Source organism: Notamacropus eugenii, chromosome 4, assembly GCF_028372415.1.
Source record: "Notamacropus eugenii isolate mMacEug1 chromosome 4, mMacEug1.pri_v2, whole genome shotgun sequence".
Taxonomy (NCBI): Eukaryota; Metazoa; Chordata; class Mammalia; order Diprotodontia; family Macropodidae; genus Notamacropus; species Notamacropus eugenii.
This window is the reverse complement of record NC_092875.1, coordinates 321,870,715-321,888,721: the sequence shown is the minus strand read 5'-3', so window position 1 is coordinate 321,888,721 and position 18,007 is coordinate 321,870,715. Positions and strand designations below refer to the sequence as shown.

At 39.6% G+C, this 18,007-nt stretch overlaps 1 protein-coding gene across 4 annotated transcripts in view; it reads left to right on the top strand.

Annotated features, from left to right (window-relative positions):
* The window catches only part of LOC140502852 (unconventional myosin-Vb), a 556,148-nt gene that overhangs the window by 338,601 nt on the left and 199,540 nt on the right, over nt 1-18,007 (top strand). The window lies entirely within an intron of this gene.

Sequence of the window (18,007 nt, the reverse complement as noted above, 5' to 3'; positions counted from 1 at the left end):
CCTTCACTTGATAGTTCTGGAATTTGGCAACAATATTTCTTGAGGTTTTTAGTTTGGGATACCTTTTGGGAGGTGAATGGTGGATTCTTTCGATGACTCTTTTGCCCTCTGGATCTAGCACTTCTGGGCAGTTTTCCTTGATGATTTCTTGGAAGATATTATCCAGACTCTTTTTTTTCATCTTGGCTTTCTGGTAGGCCAATAATTCTTAAATTTTCTCTCCTGGATCTATTTGCCAGGTCAGTTGTTTTTCCAATTAATAATTTTACATTTTATTCTATCTTTTCATTCTTTAGATTTTCTTTGATTGATTCTTGATGTCTCAGAGTCATTAGTTTCTACTTGCCTAATTCTAATTTTTATCAAATTGTTTTCTTCAGTTAACTTTTGCATCTCCTTTACCATCTGTCCAATTGTTTCTTTTAAGGAGTTATTTTCTCCTGTTAGTTTTTGTACTTCCTTTTCCATTTGTCCAGTTTTCCTTTTTAAAGAGATGTTCTCATCAGTGAATTCTTTTTTCATACTTTTAAAATCATTGGCCAGTTTTTCTTCTATTTACTTCTTCAGCTGTTCCAGGAGAGCTGCTTGTGCATGTGAGCAGTTCATGATCCCTTCTGAAGTTTCAGATGGAAGTACAGTCTCACTTCTGATTTCTTTGGTATTCTTCTTTTGGTCCTTGTCCCCATAGAAAGATTCTATGGTTTTTTCACTCTTGCTTTGCTTTTTCTTGCTTATGATGGTGATGCTTTGTGTGTTGTGGCCTCTGGTTCTTCAGTTAGAAGCTGCAGAACTTGATGTTGAGCTGACTGGTATAAAGAAGCTAAGGGCAAATGGCTTTTTATCTTTTTGTTTTGTGTTTCCCCATCAGCCCTGGGGCTAGCTTAAATGTGGGGGAGGGGTGGCCTGGTTCGGGGAGATCCTCAGCTGAGCTGAGGCAAAGGAGAGCTCAGGGGTTGGTGATCCTGGCTGCCTTATTGTCTTCCCATTTCTCCCAGAGCACTGAGGCACGCCTGGGTCCTAGTGCAAGTTTCCACCTCCCCTGGAGTTCTTCTCCTAGTGTTGAGGCACACTGGGTCCTACTGAAAGTTTCCAGTGCTCTGGGGTCCTCTCGTTCTGGTTTGCCTCTGCCACAGTAAGAGGAATTCCCCCTTAGCTATTTTCCTAGCCTCAGGTGTTATGAGACTGTTTGCCTCCTCACTGTGCCCACTGATCCGTGATTTTTCTAGGGAAATATTTTATGGTTCTTTCGAGGTCAACACAGGGGGAGGAGAGAACTTTTATTGATCACTCCACCATTTTAGCTCCTGGAAGTTCTAGTAGGTGACTTACAGACATTTAATATGTGGGCTGAAAGTCTCAGGCGCTGGTGCAGCTGATATCTGGGGCTCAGTGGCTGTCACTCGCTCAGCTCTACTGGTCTCTCACCCTGGGTTGGCACTCCACTCTTCTGTCTGCTGCTGCCTCAGGCCTCCCCAGGGCCCTCCCGCTGCCCTGGATATGCTGTGCTATGCCCTGTGGGCTCACCCCTGCAGAACAGATCCTTCCTGTTGACCTTCCAGTCTGTCCTGGGCTGTGAGTCTGCTGCAGTCTGTCTCCTATTGGATTCTGCACCTCCAAAATTTGGTTAGATTCTCTTTTATAGGTATCTGAAGGAGTTTTTCTAAGAGCTTAGGTGAGTGGTGGCTCTCACCCTGCCATCTTAGCTCCACCCCTCTATTGTTTTTCTCAATGCTGTAAATTATGTAACACATTCACACCTTAATCCTATGTCAGTTAATATCCTGACTTAAAATAATACCTCTTTGAGTCTGAATAAGCCTTTTCCTTTTCCCAGTGTTACATATATTAGTTCACCCAGTGCAACTGACACTCACAAAGAAGAACGGGTAGAGAAACATCTGTGCAGACATTAGATGAGGCCTCTGACTCTGCTGACTAAGCAGATGTAGGCTGCTTTTCCATAGTCATACTTGTCATTTAATTTTTATAATTTAATTTATTGTCTATGAATACTGCCCCCAGGAGAAAGAATGTGTTGCATCCGAAGATTTGGCAATAGCCTAATGGAAAGAGTATTGGGGCAGGTATTCATAGAGCCTGGGATTCTCTTCTCAGTTCCCATACTAGCCACCCACCTTTCCATACCTTCTGCTTTTCTTCCCCAGAGAACATCTTGATGCCCTTGGCTGCCCTTCATTCTTCACATGAGAATAGAGCTTGACAAAAATGTACTTATGATAATATTAGGCTGACATTTATATAATTTTTGTTGCTGTTACTTTACATATGATGTCCAGTTTCTAACTTTGTTGTAAGCCTATATAAAATAGGCTCTCTTACTATCTGGCTTTTACAGATGACATTGCTGAGGCTTCCAGGGGCTGTATGACTTATCTACCCTTGGTCACATAGCTACTAATTGCCAGAGGAAGGATCTGAACCCAGTTCTTTCCAGACTCCCATTCCATTTCTCCACTACCCCACACTGGCTTCATATTATATATCCTGATAGTCATAAGTGTATTTGCCTAAGATTTAAGGGACTTGAGGGCAATTAGGTGGTGCAGTGGATAGAGAGCTAGACCTGGAGTCAGGACAACATCTTCCTGAGTTAAAATCTGGTCTCAGATATTAGCTGTGAGACCCTGGGCAAGTCACTTAACCTGTTTGTCTCAGTTTCCTCGCCTGTAAAATGAGCTTGAAAAGGAAATGATGAACCACTCCAGTGTCTTTGCCAAGAAATCTTAAATAAGGGCACAGTTGAACAGAACTGAACAACAACAATTAAAAGACTTGGGCTCTAATGCTGGTTCTGCCCCCAAATGACCCATGTGATCTTGTCTAAACTATTTACATTTTGCTGACCTCAGTCTCCTTATTTGTAAAATGAAGGATTTGGCTTATTAGATGAAATCCTTTTCTGCTCCAAATCCCATTAACCTTCTCAGAGGGGTTCTTAACCTGGGAGCCATGAGATTGCTTTTAAATATATGCAAAAAAATGTATCCAGTAGAATTGGTTTTCTTTGTGATGCTATGTATTTTATTTTATTCATTTAAAAACATTATTCTAAGAAGGATTACAGAGGCTTCACCAACTTACCAGAGGGATCCATGACATAGAAGGTCCAGAGCACCTGAACTAGTTTTACATGATGGTACACACTACATTAATTGGGAGGTCAAACCTGGTGAATTATTTGAACTCAAAATTCAGGGCTGCCATTGTGCACGTGTCTACTGGTAAATGTTTAACAACTGGTTCCCTGTAGGGGAAAAAGTGTAGACACAGCACATTTTAGAATTTAATCTGCATTATAGATTTTCTCCATATCTTCATGTTTAAACAATCAAAGCTACGAGCCCCAGTGCAAAGTATTTTCCCATCCCCAAGGTATAGATGCTCACACTAAAAATTTAATAATCAGCTCATCCAAGCCTGCTCTAGCACACTGTTTGTGGAAAAGCACCAATGTGGGGAAGTACCAGGCTGCCTTAAAAAAAGGCAAACCTGCCCAGGTGAGACTCAGAATGGGTCAGTGTTCCCATGCCAGTCAGTAGTGGGATCAGGCTGTGGCAATGAACCTAGATAAGATAGGGAGGTGTAGTTTCAAAAAAACAAACAGGAAAAGTCTACACTAGTAGTTTGTTGGCCATTCAACTCTTTTTTTCTCTTTTAAAAAATTCTTAAATTTTTTTTCCAATTTCATATAAAAATTTTAAATTTTTTTTAAAATTTCAAGTTCCAAATGGTCTCCCTCCCCTCACTATTCATTGAGAAGGCAAACAGTTCAATACAGATTATACGTGTATAGTCATGTAAAACATGTTTCCATATTAATAATATTGCAAAAGAAAAGTTGAGCCCCCCCCCCCCCCAAAAATCCACAAGAAAAGTAACGCAAAAAAGTGTATGCTTCAGTCTGTATTTAAGACTCTGTCAGTTCCTTCTCTGGAGATGGATAGCATTTTTTCCATTATGGGTTCTTCAGAATTGTCTTAGATTATTGTGTTGCTGAGAATAGCTAAGTCATTCAGAGTTTATCATCATACAGTATTATTGTTCCTGTGTACACTATTTTCCTGGTTCTGGTCATGTTACTCTGCACTAGTTAATGTAAGTGTTTCAAGATTTATTTTTTTATGAAAGCATCCTGTTCATCATTTCTTAAAGCAAAATTGTATTCCATTACACTCATGTACCACAACTTGTTCAGCCATTCCCTAGTTGATTCTCTAGTTCAGCCGTTCCCCTCAATTTCCAGTTCTTTGCCATGACAAAAAGAGCTGCTATATGTGTTTTTGTACACATAGGTCCTTTTCCTTTTTTAAAAAACAATCTCTTTGGGATCACAACCTAATAGTGCTATTGCTGGGTAAAAGGGTATGCACAGTTTTATAGCCTTTTGGGTATGGTTCCAAATTTCTCTCCAGAGTGGTTGCATCAGTTCAGAACTCTACCAAGTATCCAATTTTCCCGCATGCCTTCCAACATTGGTTGATTTTCTATTCTGTCATATTGACCCATCTGATAGGTGTAAAGTGGTACCTCAGAGCTGCTTTAATTTGCATTTCTCTAATCAATGGTGATTTGGTGCATTTTTTTCATATGACTAAAGATAGCTTTGGTTTCTTTGTCTGAAAACTGCCTGTTTTCATATCCTTTGACCATTTATCAGTTGGGGAATGCCTTGTGTTCTTATAAATTTGACTCAGTTCCCTATATATTTAAGAAATTAGGTCTTTTTCAGAGAAACTTGCTGTAAATCTCCCCTCCCCCCATTTTATGCTTTCCTTTTAATCATGGCTTCACTGGTTTTGTTTATGCAAAACCTTTTTAATTTAAAATAATCAAACTTATCAATTTTATATCCCCATATGCTCTTTATATCTTGTTTGGTCACAAATTCTTTTTTATCCATGTATCTGACATGTAAACTATTCCCTACTCCCCTAATTTGCTTATGATGTCACCCTTTATGTCTAGATCATGTCCCCATTGTGTCCTTATCTTGGCATTTGACATGAGATATTGGTTTATACCTAGTTTCTGTCAAGCTGCTTTCCAGTTTTCCCACTGTTCAGTTCTTCTTGTGGAAAACCCCACCATAAGATACTGTTATTAGACCTGAATATTTTTCTACTGCCCTTTTTCCTTTTCAAGGCCTAGTCCTAAAAACAAAAATCCTGATTCTTTTCCAGAATGGATTTCCATTATTCTATTTTCAGCTGTTGCAGTCAAAGTTACATATTCTTGTAAAATCTCTCTGTAATCCTTGGGTTTGGGAGCTTGGTGCTCGAACCCAGGCACCCTCTCCATTCCCTGTTGCCTACAGTAAGTGAACCATACAAGCTCTTTTACAAGAGAAGTGGTTCAGAATCAATGAGCCAACAATTCACCTTGCGAAGAAACGATGCCTTGCCCCAGTTTGTCTGAGCTGTCAGTGCACGTAGGCTTGTAACACAGAGCTCCTATCCTACTGGGTACATAATTCATTCTTTTTGAGGAAAAAAAGCTGTATATAAATTTGTACTGACAAAGTCACACTGCCCTGGTCACTGTGTGTGTAATTGGAACTCCAGGAAAGAAACAAAGACTTGACTATGGGAGCAGTTAATATGAGTTCTCAAGGGGGTCTTTCTGAGCCAGTCTCATTTTTAAAAAGTGATTATTTGGGAGAAGAAAGCTGCTACTGCAGAAAAATTACTTTTAACCTTCTGGAATAACTTCTCCCCCTTTTTCCCTCTTGGAACATTTGAGATTCCTCCCTTCTCATTGTATACCTTGAATTTGGAGTGTTTTGCTGAAATATCTGGAGTTTACCTGATTGGTAGTATGCTGTGATGGAAGGAGTGCTTGACTAGGAACCAGGAAAGGAGCCTTGACTAGGAGCCTTCATTTCCCACTTCTGGTACTAATCCTGTGTAGGACACTGGGCTTCTCTGGACCTTGGTTTCCTGATGGGTAAAGTGGGGAGAATGATAACTTCTACCTCCTAGGCTTATTGTGAGTATGAATACTGTGTAAGAAATACTTTGCAAAGCTTCAGAGTGCTTATATAAATGTAACCCTTTTGTTGTTCAGTTATTTTTTAGTTGTTTCTGACTTTTTGTGACCCCATTTGGGTTTTCTTGGCAGAGGTACTGGAGTGGTTTTCCATTTCCTTCTCCAGCTCATTTTACAGATAAGGAAATTGAGGCAAAAATGGTTAAGGGACTCGCCCAGGTTTTTCCAGATCGGAAGTGTCTGAGGTCAGATTTGAACTCAGGAAGATGAGTCTTCCTGGTTCTAAGCCCAGTGCTCTATGCACTATGGTGACACTTATTAGCTGCCCTGTCAACTTCTACCACTGCTGTTATTACTACCAATAATCATATTTTTGAATTGTACCTGTTTTTCCATTATTTGAATGCGCTCTATGGACTGTGTAGATTTTATCTGCTCCTCCCTCCCATCTCCTCCTCATCATCCTAGCTGCATTCTCTGGATGCTTATAGCGAGTCTGTTGATCACATACATGTAACCCAGAGCACTCCTGAGTGCAACTTGTACCAGGTTATAATGTAACTGAGATATTTTTAAAAACAAAAAAAATACAATGAAGAAAATATTAGTATGTGGTTTTCTAAGTAATTATGAGGCCCACCAAAATCCTTATTTATAGTTTAGTGGCCCCTCATTTCTATTTTAGTTTGACACCACTGTTCTTTAGCCATTCATTCTGAATAATGCCCCAGATGGCATCTAACCAAGGCAAGGTGTACTGCGGGAGACCTTCCTAGTCTAAGAAAATATACCCTTCTTAATTCATCCTAAAATTGCATTCACTTTTTTGATGCTGACCCATGATGAGTTTATGGTTCACTAAAAACAAATCTTTTTCAAATGAATGGTTCTTGATCATCACTCTATCATCTTCTCATCACCGCCATTTGAGGAGGTATTTTTTTCTCGTATTTGTCAAGTATTTTTTTTAAACATGAGGGTAGGTGTTTAGGTATATCACTATTTTTATTCGACCAAGTGTTCCAACTTGTTCAGCATGATCATCGTCTCTTACCCCAGGAGAGGGAGGGAAGAAATTATCCTGCTGCATACATTAGAGAGGGAAGACTAAGCAGCTAAGTGGTGCAATAGATAGAGAACTGGGCTTGGAATCAGGAAGACTCATCTTCACGAGTTCAAATCTGGCCTCAGGCAGACCCTGGGCAAGTGTGAACCTGTGTGACCCTGGGCAAGTCACTTAACCCTGTGAAATGAGTTGGAAAAGGAAATGGCAAACCACTCCAGTATCTCTCTGCCAAGAAAACCCCAAAATAGGGTCATCAAGAGTAAGGCATGACTGAAGTGACTGAACAGCAGCAGAATCACCACAGTCTGGGCTATTGTATGTCACAACTTGGTTCCTTCTGTGGCTTGAAAAGACTTGATCACATCCTGACTAGTCTTCACAACCCATAGCAAGACAGAACAGGACTGTGTCTTGGGCATCTCTGTACCTTACACAGATGCCTCAGGCCAACCCTCTAGGTTCCAAATCCAACAACACAAAATCATGGGGAAGCACAACCACTCACACATAATCTGCAATCCTATTTCTTCCACCCGGGCCATAAATCCATCTTTGTGGTTTCTCTAGAACTAATTAGATTAGTGTAATCATGACTAGCTTTGGAACTACTTTCACACTGTCTGAAATAATCTTCTTTCTACTGGGTAATAATGGGCAGTAATTAGAGATGGCAGTCCCCATAGCCAAGCAACCACCACAACACCTGTGCTCTGGCATCTTGCCTCTCTGGGTATACACAGGAGGCCTGTCAACTCTTCCTCCTATGGTAACTTTTGCTGTGGGCATGGCCCCATTTCATTGCGCTACTATAGAAGGAAAAAGCTGCCTTGTGTGTTCTAGAACACTCCTCACTTTTGCCCTTTACACAGCTAATGAGATTATCATACCTTCCTCTTCAGCAAACTGACTTTGTTGTAAATTTCTGTTGTTTCTCCCTTCCTTCTTGGTAAGCTTTGGCCCCCCTCTTGTCAGGCTGTAAATGTAGTTGCTTCTGCTTCGTCACTGACGTTTTTGGTGCACCTTGAATGTATTATTAGAGTGTCTTGATGTTCTGAATTTTCTCCATCTACTTTTCTAAATTGATGTCCAGGGCAACAGAGAGTGAAAAAGTAGTCAGTATATTGAAGTTGGGGAAGGGCTGGTGTGAATTATGTGTCTATAGTAACCATGAACTTTATGGACATCTTGTGTCAGGTTAGAAAGTATAAAAAGACACTTGAGATGAATTCCCTCAGCACAGGCATTCAGAACTTGATCATTTCTAGCAGATCCACTGTGGTATCTGCACAGGCTATTTGTGTATCTTACAGGTAAGCTTATTTTAGAGAAGACTTCTAATAGATGTGATCTGCTTTTTTCTTATAAAATTGTATTTTTTAAATCAAAGCACCAACACCTATGTTGAGCAAACATTAATTTTGTTTAAAACCAGATGACATGCAAAGTAAAGCAAGGTTTAAAAAGCCCTCAGGCACTATTTAAACATCTTCCTACCCAAAATGAACTCTTCTTAAATTTTGATTCTATGAACCTTTGTTGTCCTGTGTTATTTCAATGACAGTTTATCTCATGTTTCATTCCTTGCTATGGCTCATATATTACAGGCTCCAGCCCATTTGGGGCTGCATATTAACAAAAGTGTTGGTTATGTTCACTAGCCCTCAAGCACATATTCTCATCAACTCTCTCTGACAAGAAACACTTCTCATTTCTTCAGGCAAATGTCTATCTTGGTTGGCCATGTTCAAAGCTTAAATGTTAAATGTCATTTCATCTGTTCTCTAGATAGGGAAACATACACGTCTTCCCCACTTAATATGACTCTCCTGGTGTCTGTTAACATAAGCTGCCTCATACTTAAAGAAACATAAACTCTCCCTTTTATCTTAGCCATTCTAAATTCTACAAAATAAAACACAAGATTAAACAAATATTTATCAGGCATTGCCTTACTTATGTCAGAGTTGTCTGACAACTTCCACTACCTACAGGTCATTTCATCTGCCTCTCCTAACTAACGGACACCCAACTTAAAACCAGAAATGAAACCCTAAAAAATGGCTTTTGAGTAGTCAAAATATTTTGGCTTATAATTTATGAATCAGAGCTGATAAAGAGTCTCTTGGATCATTGTTCAGTTCAGCAAGCATTTATTAAGCAGTGTTCAAGGTATATACTATGTTAGGTGTTAGGAAGAGAAAGATGAAAACAAAACCATACTTACCCTCAAGAGGCTTCTATTCTACTGAAGGAGTTGGAGGTAAGGTGAGAAAACAACATGGACACAGATAATTAAATTAGAGATCATTTTTTAAAGGGCAGAATCAATAGTTGTAGAGGTGTGAAGGAAGACTTGACAGATGAAGTAGCACTTGACCAATCTGAACTATAGTTTGTGGTCTATTTTGGATACCATTCTAATGAATTTAGTTATTTAGTTTCCTAGACTGCAGTAGATTAGATGAGGGATATGGAGCTGCCTGCCAAAATCAATAACACTGACAGCGGCCAGAAGTGATAGCTAGTAATGGGAGAAAAGAGAGGAGACTCTAAAAAGAAGAGAAAACAAGTTGTTGGGGGAGGAAGGGGAGGTAAAGTGCAGATTTCTGAGGACTGTTGGGGAGAACTGTCCTCTGTGCTTCAGTACCTTTTGAGGATATTGCTGTGTTCTGGACCCTAGGCCCTAGGATGGTGATTGATCCAATTTAGTTCAGCAAGTACTTAGCATCTCGTATGTGGAAGATGCTGTGTGATGTGCTGATAATGCAAGCACAAAAACAGAAAAGTCTCTGCTCTCATATATGTGTTCCATTGGGAAATGGGGGAGGGGTAGCAAGCACAATATATTAACAAATAAGGAGAAAGAAACAGTAGGCAGGTATGCCGCATAGTGGTTAGAAAATTGGGTCTGGAGTCAGGAAGACTCATCTTACAGAGTTTAAATCTGGCTTCAGACACTTAGTGACCCTGGGCAAATCACTTCATCCCATTTGCCTCAGTTTCCTCATCTGTAAAATGAGATGGACATGGAAATAGCAGGCCATTCCATTATTCCTGCTGAGGAAACCCAAAATGGGGTCACAGAGAGTCAGACATGACTGAAAAACAACTCAACAAGAGCAACATATAGTGGGTGGAGTGCTGGTAAATGTTTAACAACTAGCTCTCCCCCTGCCCCCCAAAAATATTCATGACATACTTTTAAGTTTAATCTGCATTATTAACATTTTCTCCATCACTCTCAAGTCTAGAACAGAGGGAGTTTGGACTTCCACCCCTGTTTCAAAAAAGAAATTATTCTATGCCCCCCTGGAAATCTAATTTCTTAAACCCTTTAATGCTTTTTTGGTTTTGTTTTTTGAAATTAGCATCATTTCAAAAAAATTAAATTTTTTTGAAATGATGCGTATTAAATTTAATAATTATAAATTTGGGGAGGGAGGTTTCCTGAATTGAAATTTTGATGAAGTAGTATTGCATCATATTATATTATATCACATTATAATTATATCATATTAGTATCATATTATAAACAAGTCATTACACATTCCTGCCCTGATGCATGCTGGACTTCTCAACAGTGTTGAATTCCCTTGTCTTCCAATACTTGCTTGTTAAGACCTGTCAGCAGACTTGACCACTAATTAGTTATAACTTACATTTTGTTGTTTATTTAGAAAATAATGTAATCACTACATCGTTAATGATTACACAACAGATGAAACGTGCAAACTTTTTTCAAAATTTTCTTCTCTTTCCATATACTTCCACCACCACCTTATTTTTATTCAATGTCCCTGAACTGCACCTGAGGCTACTACCAGCCCCCCATTTTTCCAACATACCCCAGGGGATGGTCCCCTTTGGGAACCTACGTGAGACAGTCAACAAAGCAATAAACAGTCCCCTGATTTGTAGCATTTTTCTTTATCTGAAGTGTAAATGCTCACATTGAAAATTACACTATTGGTTCTTGTGAGCTAGTTTGTGCTGATTCCAGCTCACCCCTGCATATTATTGATGGGGATTGCAGATTTTTAAAGAAATAGACTATAGACTATGGTAGAGTACAAAACAATAAAATAACGCAAAACAGAATTTCTTTAATTATTCTGAAGGTACTAATAGATCTAAGTGCTTCAGTGACAATACAAATAACTCCTAGTTATCATTGGACAGAATTTTTGAGAACAGATTTGGTTTGGGAGTGTGTGTGTGTGTGTGTGTGTGTGTGTGTGTGTGTGTGTGTGATGGATTCTAGTTAAATAGGAATATACTTCAAATTTATTTACATTAAAATATATATTTTATTCGTAGATTTATATTTAAATATATTAATATATCATGTATGTAATTCAATGATGTAGTTAATTGATTAAATATATAATTTAATAAAATTATATATTGATATAGTAAATGTAAATATTATAATGGAGGGGCAGTGTCAGGGTGTTTTAGACATAGAGGAGTGTGTGAGTTTGTCCTTCGTTGCTGAAGACCATGCCATCAGAGAAATAATGACATGACTTGCACTTGACTTTGTTTTGAGTGAGGGAAGGCTGTGCAGGTCAACCAGCCTCACTTCTCCTCCAGAGCCATCTGAATCCAGTGACCAGATATTCATCTGGATGACTGGAGATGACCCAGGATGAGGCAACTGGGGTTAAGTAACATGCCCAAGGTCACACAGCTAGTGAGTGTCAAGTGTCTGAGGTGAGATTTGAACTCAGGTCCTCCTGACTCCTGTACTGGTGCTCTATCCACTGCACCACCTAGCTGCCCTATTTTAGAAATAAATGGATGAACAGAAGATTAGAACAAGTAGGGGAGGAAAGCTCTCTCTGTCTCTGTCTCTGTCTCTCGCTCCCTCTTTGTCTCTCCCTTCCTCCCTCCCCACCCCCCCTCTCCCTCTCCCTCCCTTCTCCTTCCTCCCTCCCTCCCTCTCCCTCTCTCATCACTGTTAGAATTTTCCCAGGTGTCACAAACTGAACAATAATGAAATTTTGCTTTCCCAGTCATCAAACAACCTTGTGGGACAGTAGTTTATTTGTTTCTTATTTTATAACTATATTTCAATAGAATTAATTTTCTTTGCAACCCTATGTATTTTACTTTATGTATTTTAAGACATTATTCTAAGAAAGGGTCCCTGGGCATCGCTAGACTTTCAGAAGACACAAAACTAATTAAGAACCCCTGACTTAGAAGTTCTGTCATTCTAAGCCCTGTAAGGCAGCTCCTTTAGTTTCTCTCTTTTATCCATCTGCTTCCTCCAGGGTCTCCACATTTAAAGCCTTTGCCCAAGTGTCCTCCTGCCTAGTTCATTCTCCAGCTCACTCCTTTACAGCCCCCCCCCCAAAAAATTGCAGAGCAGGCAATTAAGCAGAAATTAAGCCAATCCTGACTAAATCCCTTTCCTTAACTAAAATTTTCTGAAGTTGCCCATGGGGTGTTTCTCCCTGGGTGGGAACAGGGGTTAAAAAGTAATTGGAGAGAAGCTGGCAGCTTCCACACAAGGTTTTCCTTTTCGTGTTACATTAGCAAATGTTTGCCTCCACATATCTGATTAATTGTGATCTTGGGGCCTTAATTTCCTTTCCCCTCCTGGAGGCTGCAGGAAATAAATGGCTTCAATTTGGGATGAATACACATTTATTTGCCTTTGACTCCAGAGTTGAAAATGCTGAGGCAGCGGGGAGAGGTGGGGGTGGGAAGCCTGGGCACACCAGGGAGGGCATCCTGGAGGAGAACTGGACCTAGCAGCACCCTCGGAAGCTTCAGTTAGTTGTAGGAGGAAGGAAATGAATTCTGCTGACATTTAGTTCTCTTTGTCCTATACCATATTTTACACATTATAAAGCAAATTTTCAATATTCAGTTTCCTGCCCAGCCCTGCATAATCCCCTAGGGGTGCAATTTAATTAACTCTCCATAGGCCTACTGCTTCTATGAACTCTTTTGCTAAAATCTGTACTCTGAAGCAGTTCCTGAAGATAGCTTTTTTGTTTGTTTTTCTATTTTATTATTACTCAGGGAAGAGAGGGTTCAGTGGAAAGATTTGCTATCAGAGGACCTGGGTTGGAATCCTGGATCTGCTTTTTGTTCTTTGTGCGACTTTAGGCTAGTTTAAGTCACCTCTCTGAAACTCAGTTTTGTCATCTGTAAAATGGAAAGGTTGGACTAGACTAGAAAACTTCTAAGGTCTTTTCTATCTCTAAATCTATGATCCTTGTGGCTTCACAAATAAAAATTCAGAGACTAGTTGACTGGTCCACTTGGGAGTGCTTCGTGGGGAAATTTGATTTGTACTTTCACCCTCTGGAGACAGGTTTGATGATAGTATGCCCTAAACTATTGAGTCATTCTTAATGAGTGTCCTGGTCAAGTTGTTATTTCTGTTCAGGAAAATCCAAGATCTTGGGATCTTCTGTTAGGAAGGCAAATTGGAGATTGTCTAATTCCTTCATCTTAATTCATGAATTCATTCATATTCCTGACCATTTATTCTGAAGGTTCAACTTGAAGATTTTTATAGTTGGAGAAATTTTCAGAGGCAGCCAGTTTCACTTTTAGACTGTTGGAATTGCTAGAAGTTCTTCCTTGGATTGAGTTTTGACCTTCCTTTCTTTGGCTTCTACCCATCAGTTCTGGCCCTTCCCTTTGGCACTAAGCAGAATAAGCCTAATCTTTCTATAGGATGACAATACCAATACATGGAAACATAATCTAGTCATCTACTACACCCACTGGAGTCTTCTCTAAGCTGAATATCCCAGTTTCTTTCAATTTATCCTCATATTTCATGTTTCTTCATCTTCCTAGTCATCCTCCAAAAAGTACAGGATTATAAAATCCAAAAGCTAGAAAGCACATCAAAGGCCATGTAGTTCAGCTTCCTTTAAGTGCCAGTGCCTGGCATATAGTGGGCACTTAATAAAGATTGGTTTCCTTTCTTCCTTCTTCTCCCTCCCCCCCACCCCCGCATCCCTACCTTAGGATGAAAAAATAATAGATCTATATCTGGAAGGGACCATTTTACAGATGAGGAAATTGAGACCCAGAGAGTTAAATGACTTGAATCATTTATGTGACTTGAATCAGGGTCACATAGCTATCAAGTTTCTAAGTAAGGTAGGATTTTAACTCAGGACTTCCTGAGGCAAAGGCTAGTGCTCAATCTACTATGCCATCTCTCCTTTTACAGTTGAGGAAACTGAGACCCCGAAAAGTTAAGTGATTTGCCCAGAGTCACATGGGTAGTAATTATTAGAGGTGGGACTTGAACCCAGGTACTCTGTCTCCATATCTAGTACACTTTACCACTCTACTGTACTGCTTTCCTTCACTGTCATACATGAACCCATCTACAGCTTAGATGGGTTTCCTGACCTACTAAGATGAAAAAACTTATCTCTTTGCTATTAACTTCCTGGTGACAGATTCGTTCTAGAATTTGGCCAGAAACAGGGGCTCTACTTACCAAATCATAGCCCTCAGAATTCTTATTGAGAAGCAAGACATCATTTGTTCATCTCTGTCCCTACAGAACCTCTTTTATTTTTCTCACAGCACCTTCAAGACCCCTGAGAGAAATCAAATGCACAGGTTCAGAGATATAATTCATCTGGGCCCATTGACTTGAACTGACTGGCAATTAGGAAGTCTCTCCTCAGACCTCCTCATTTATCTTGGGTCTCAATACCCAATTAACTCCTTTCTAGTCTTAACATCATTCTGAATAGAGGGGACAGAAGCAAATTACTGTGGAGTTAAAAAGTTCTGGGTTTTTTTCTCTGTTATTTATTGCCTTTGTCCTGTCCACTCTAAGCAATGAGCATTTTATATTTTTGTTCTCTTCTCTCCATGTAACTTAAAAATCCCTTTTAATTTTTTTTAACTGGATCTGTGATTTCATTGATATGGAAGACTCGAAATGAGTTAACTCCCTCTACAAATACAGACCAGTACCTACTTTGCAACTTACATTCTTGAGAAAGTCTCCTGGGGACAATGAAAGGCTGAGGGATATGCCCAACGTCAAGTATTATTGGGAGAATTTGGTTGAAGTCTTCCTGACCCTGAGGCCTGTTCTGTATCCACTAGGCTGTACTATCTTCCTTGATAATATTTAGCATTTTTCAAAAGCTTCAGCTCAGAATGGACTTTATACTTCCCAGCACTCTTCTTATAGGTGTGTCTTCCATTTAGAGATGGATAGTGGATAGGTGACTTGTGTTAGTGTGCATCATGAATTACAGTCCTGGGGTCTGAATGTGGAGTCCCCATCTCCAGCTTTCATCTTCTTTCTCCTCTGCTTCCTCCTTCCAGTATGCTGGGCAAGACTTGTCTGACATTGATTTTATTGGAGAAATCCAGTTCCTTCTGGCATGTAAATTTCTTTGTGACATTTTAATGTGAGCTATAAATCAATCTATTGTGTTTATTTAAAAAAAGAAAAGAAAAAGCAATTGCATAGATGGAAGGAACTACGGCAAATGTAATAACTTCATTGTAAAGGGAAGAAAATGTCCTATCAGCACTGGATCTCCTTGAGGTCAGTTCTCTTGTAAATTTTCAAAGCTATGAAACCTCTCGTTTCTCTGTGGCCCTCCTGTATTATTGTAGTTATATTAGATGGGAGGGGAATTGTTACCAGATAATATCTTAGAAATAGGGAAATTATGAGCTAATTTAAGGGCATCTTGACTTAATGAGAATATTCTTCATGGAGGCTGCTAAAATACACTGTTAAAAATGACAAGTGGAAGATATTTAAATCCTTTATCTGCCAAGCTAGGACAAATCTTTTCTGCACACCAATTCCCGTTATCTGACCAACTTGCCACAGTGCTTCTTTAATCTTTTCAGATTCTATTAATTAAATTTTGGCCATGGACATAGCTGTTTGCTGTTCCATCTCCAAATGCAAGTTACATTTTGGGCATCAGGACTTAACCTCTCTTTAAATGCCTGTCCTGAAAGAGGAGCCCTGGAGTGAAGTCATTACCAGCAAGTGCTATATCATCACCTTTGGGTCCAGAGAAGAGCCCTTGGTGTCCCTGCCTCCTACAGTGCCCCTAGCTGAATTTCAGTTCCTTTGATCTGGTTTTGTCAAACTGGCAAAGGTAATAAATTTGGATAAGTCAATCCAGCTCAGCTTTCTCCACAATAGCTCCAACAAAGATCTAAGAAGCATGCCAGACCAAGCTGGGGCTGCCTTCAGGGGAGCAGCAGCCAATCTTATAGCTATATGGTTCTGCGTCCCAGTGTGGTTGCAGGGTGGAAGCTGTGGCGAAGCTCAGGGAAGATGTGGCTGTGTCCCAGAGCAGGAAGTGAGTGGTAGCCTAGTCAGCAGATACAGCTCAGAGGTGGCCAGAGGCTATGTTCTTGGCAAGGAAGGGGCAGAAATGGGAATGATCAGTAACTGTGTGGCACTGACTCTGGACTGAGTTCACAGATTCAGGCCCTACACTTGTTTAAGGCTGACACCCAATGGACCAGGATGGGGAACTCAGGTCAAGGGGGAGCCTATAGTTCTGCCAGTCTGAGCTTTCAGAGACTTCTAGTCAGCTGACAGGGACTAAATCTACACTGGAGCTCTATCCAGGGATAAGTCTGAGTTCTTTTGCTCATACCCAAAATAGGGTCAGGATATTGCAAAAGTCAGACCAAATGGACATGAAATCAGACTCCTCGGAGATACATTGCCAGTTTGCAGGTGCTTGGTCTGAGTCAACCCCTGAGATCCTTGAAGAACACATCATGTAATACATGAAGAAACCATCATCAGGACCCCAAAGAATACAAATTAGGACCAAGTAATGCTCTGGTATTCTGTCCAGAAAGGTACGGAACCAGGCCCTAAAATAAAATCCCTATACAAGGAATAAGGCAGAAAGAATGAATAAACAAAGATAAAGATCTGTTTTGGTGCCTGGGATTCCCAAGACACAAGTACAGAAGAAGAAAATACCTCCAAGCAAAGCCTCAAAAGAAAACAGCTTGGCCACAAGGTCAACTAGAGTTTCCCAACAAAATGGAGCAAAAATTCATTTTTTTAAGTTAAAACTTACGTTATCAACAAAATGAGAATGCTGGAGGAGAGAATTAACAACTTAATTAAGAGGCACCACATTTTACCCTAGTAACAGACTCCTTGAAAATTAGAATGGACCAAAGAGAAATTGAATCCATGAGAAAAGAAATATTAAAACAAAATCAAAAGACTAAAAAAATTAGAAGAAAATGTAAAATATTTCTTATCAAATATAGCTAATCAGGAAAACATATTAGGAAGTAAGAGCTTCAGAATATTTGAACTACCTGGACACAATAATGTCAATAGCTAGGTTTCATATAACACTTTAAGGTTTGCAAAGTGCTTCACAAATATTACTTCATTTAATCCTTGCAACAATTCTTGGAAATAAGCACTATTGTCACCTTCATTTTACAGGTGAGGAAAATGAGACAATACCCCAAAAATGAGCCTGGATGCCCTATTTTGATAAATCATACAATTAAACTATCCAGATTTTTTAGAACAAGAAGGCAGTGTAAAAATAACATTGCCAGTCACTTCCTTAAAGAAAACCCAAAGTGAAAACTCCTCAGGATGCCATTGCAAAAATCCGAAACTTCCAAATCAAAGACAGCAGCCAGAATGAAAAAATTCTTATAGAGGAACTATCGTCAGGATCACAAAAGATTTGACTTAGTGCATACCAATATAAAGGAGTAGAAAACTTGAAATACAAGATTCTGAAAGTCAAAAGACATAGGCTCATAGCCAAGAATAACTTACCAAACAACACTGATTATAGTCATGCAGGAGATATATAGAAACAATGGAGAAATTTCTTTTAGATATATGGATAGGTGAAGAATTCATGACAAAATAAGAGATAGGGAAAGTCATAGAATGTTAAGTGGACA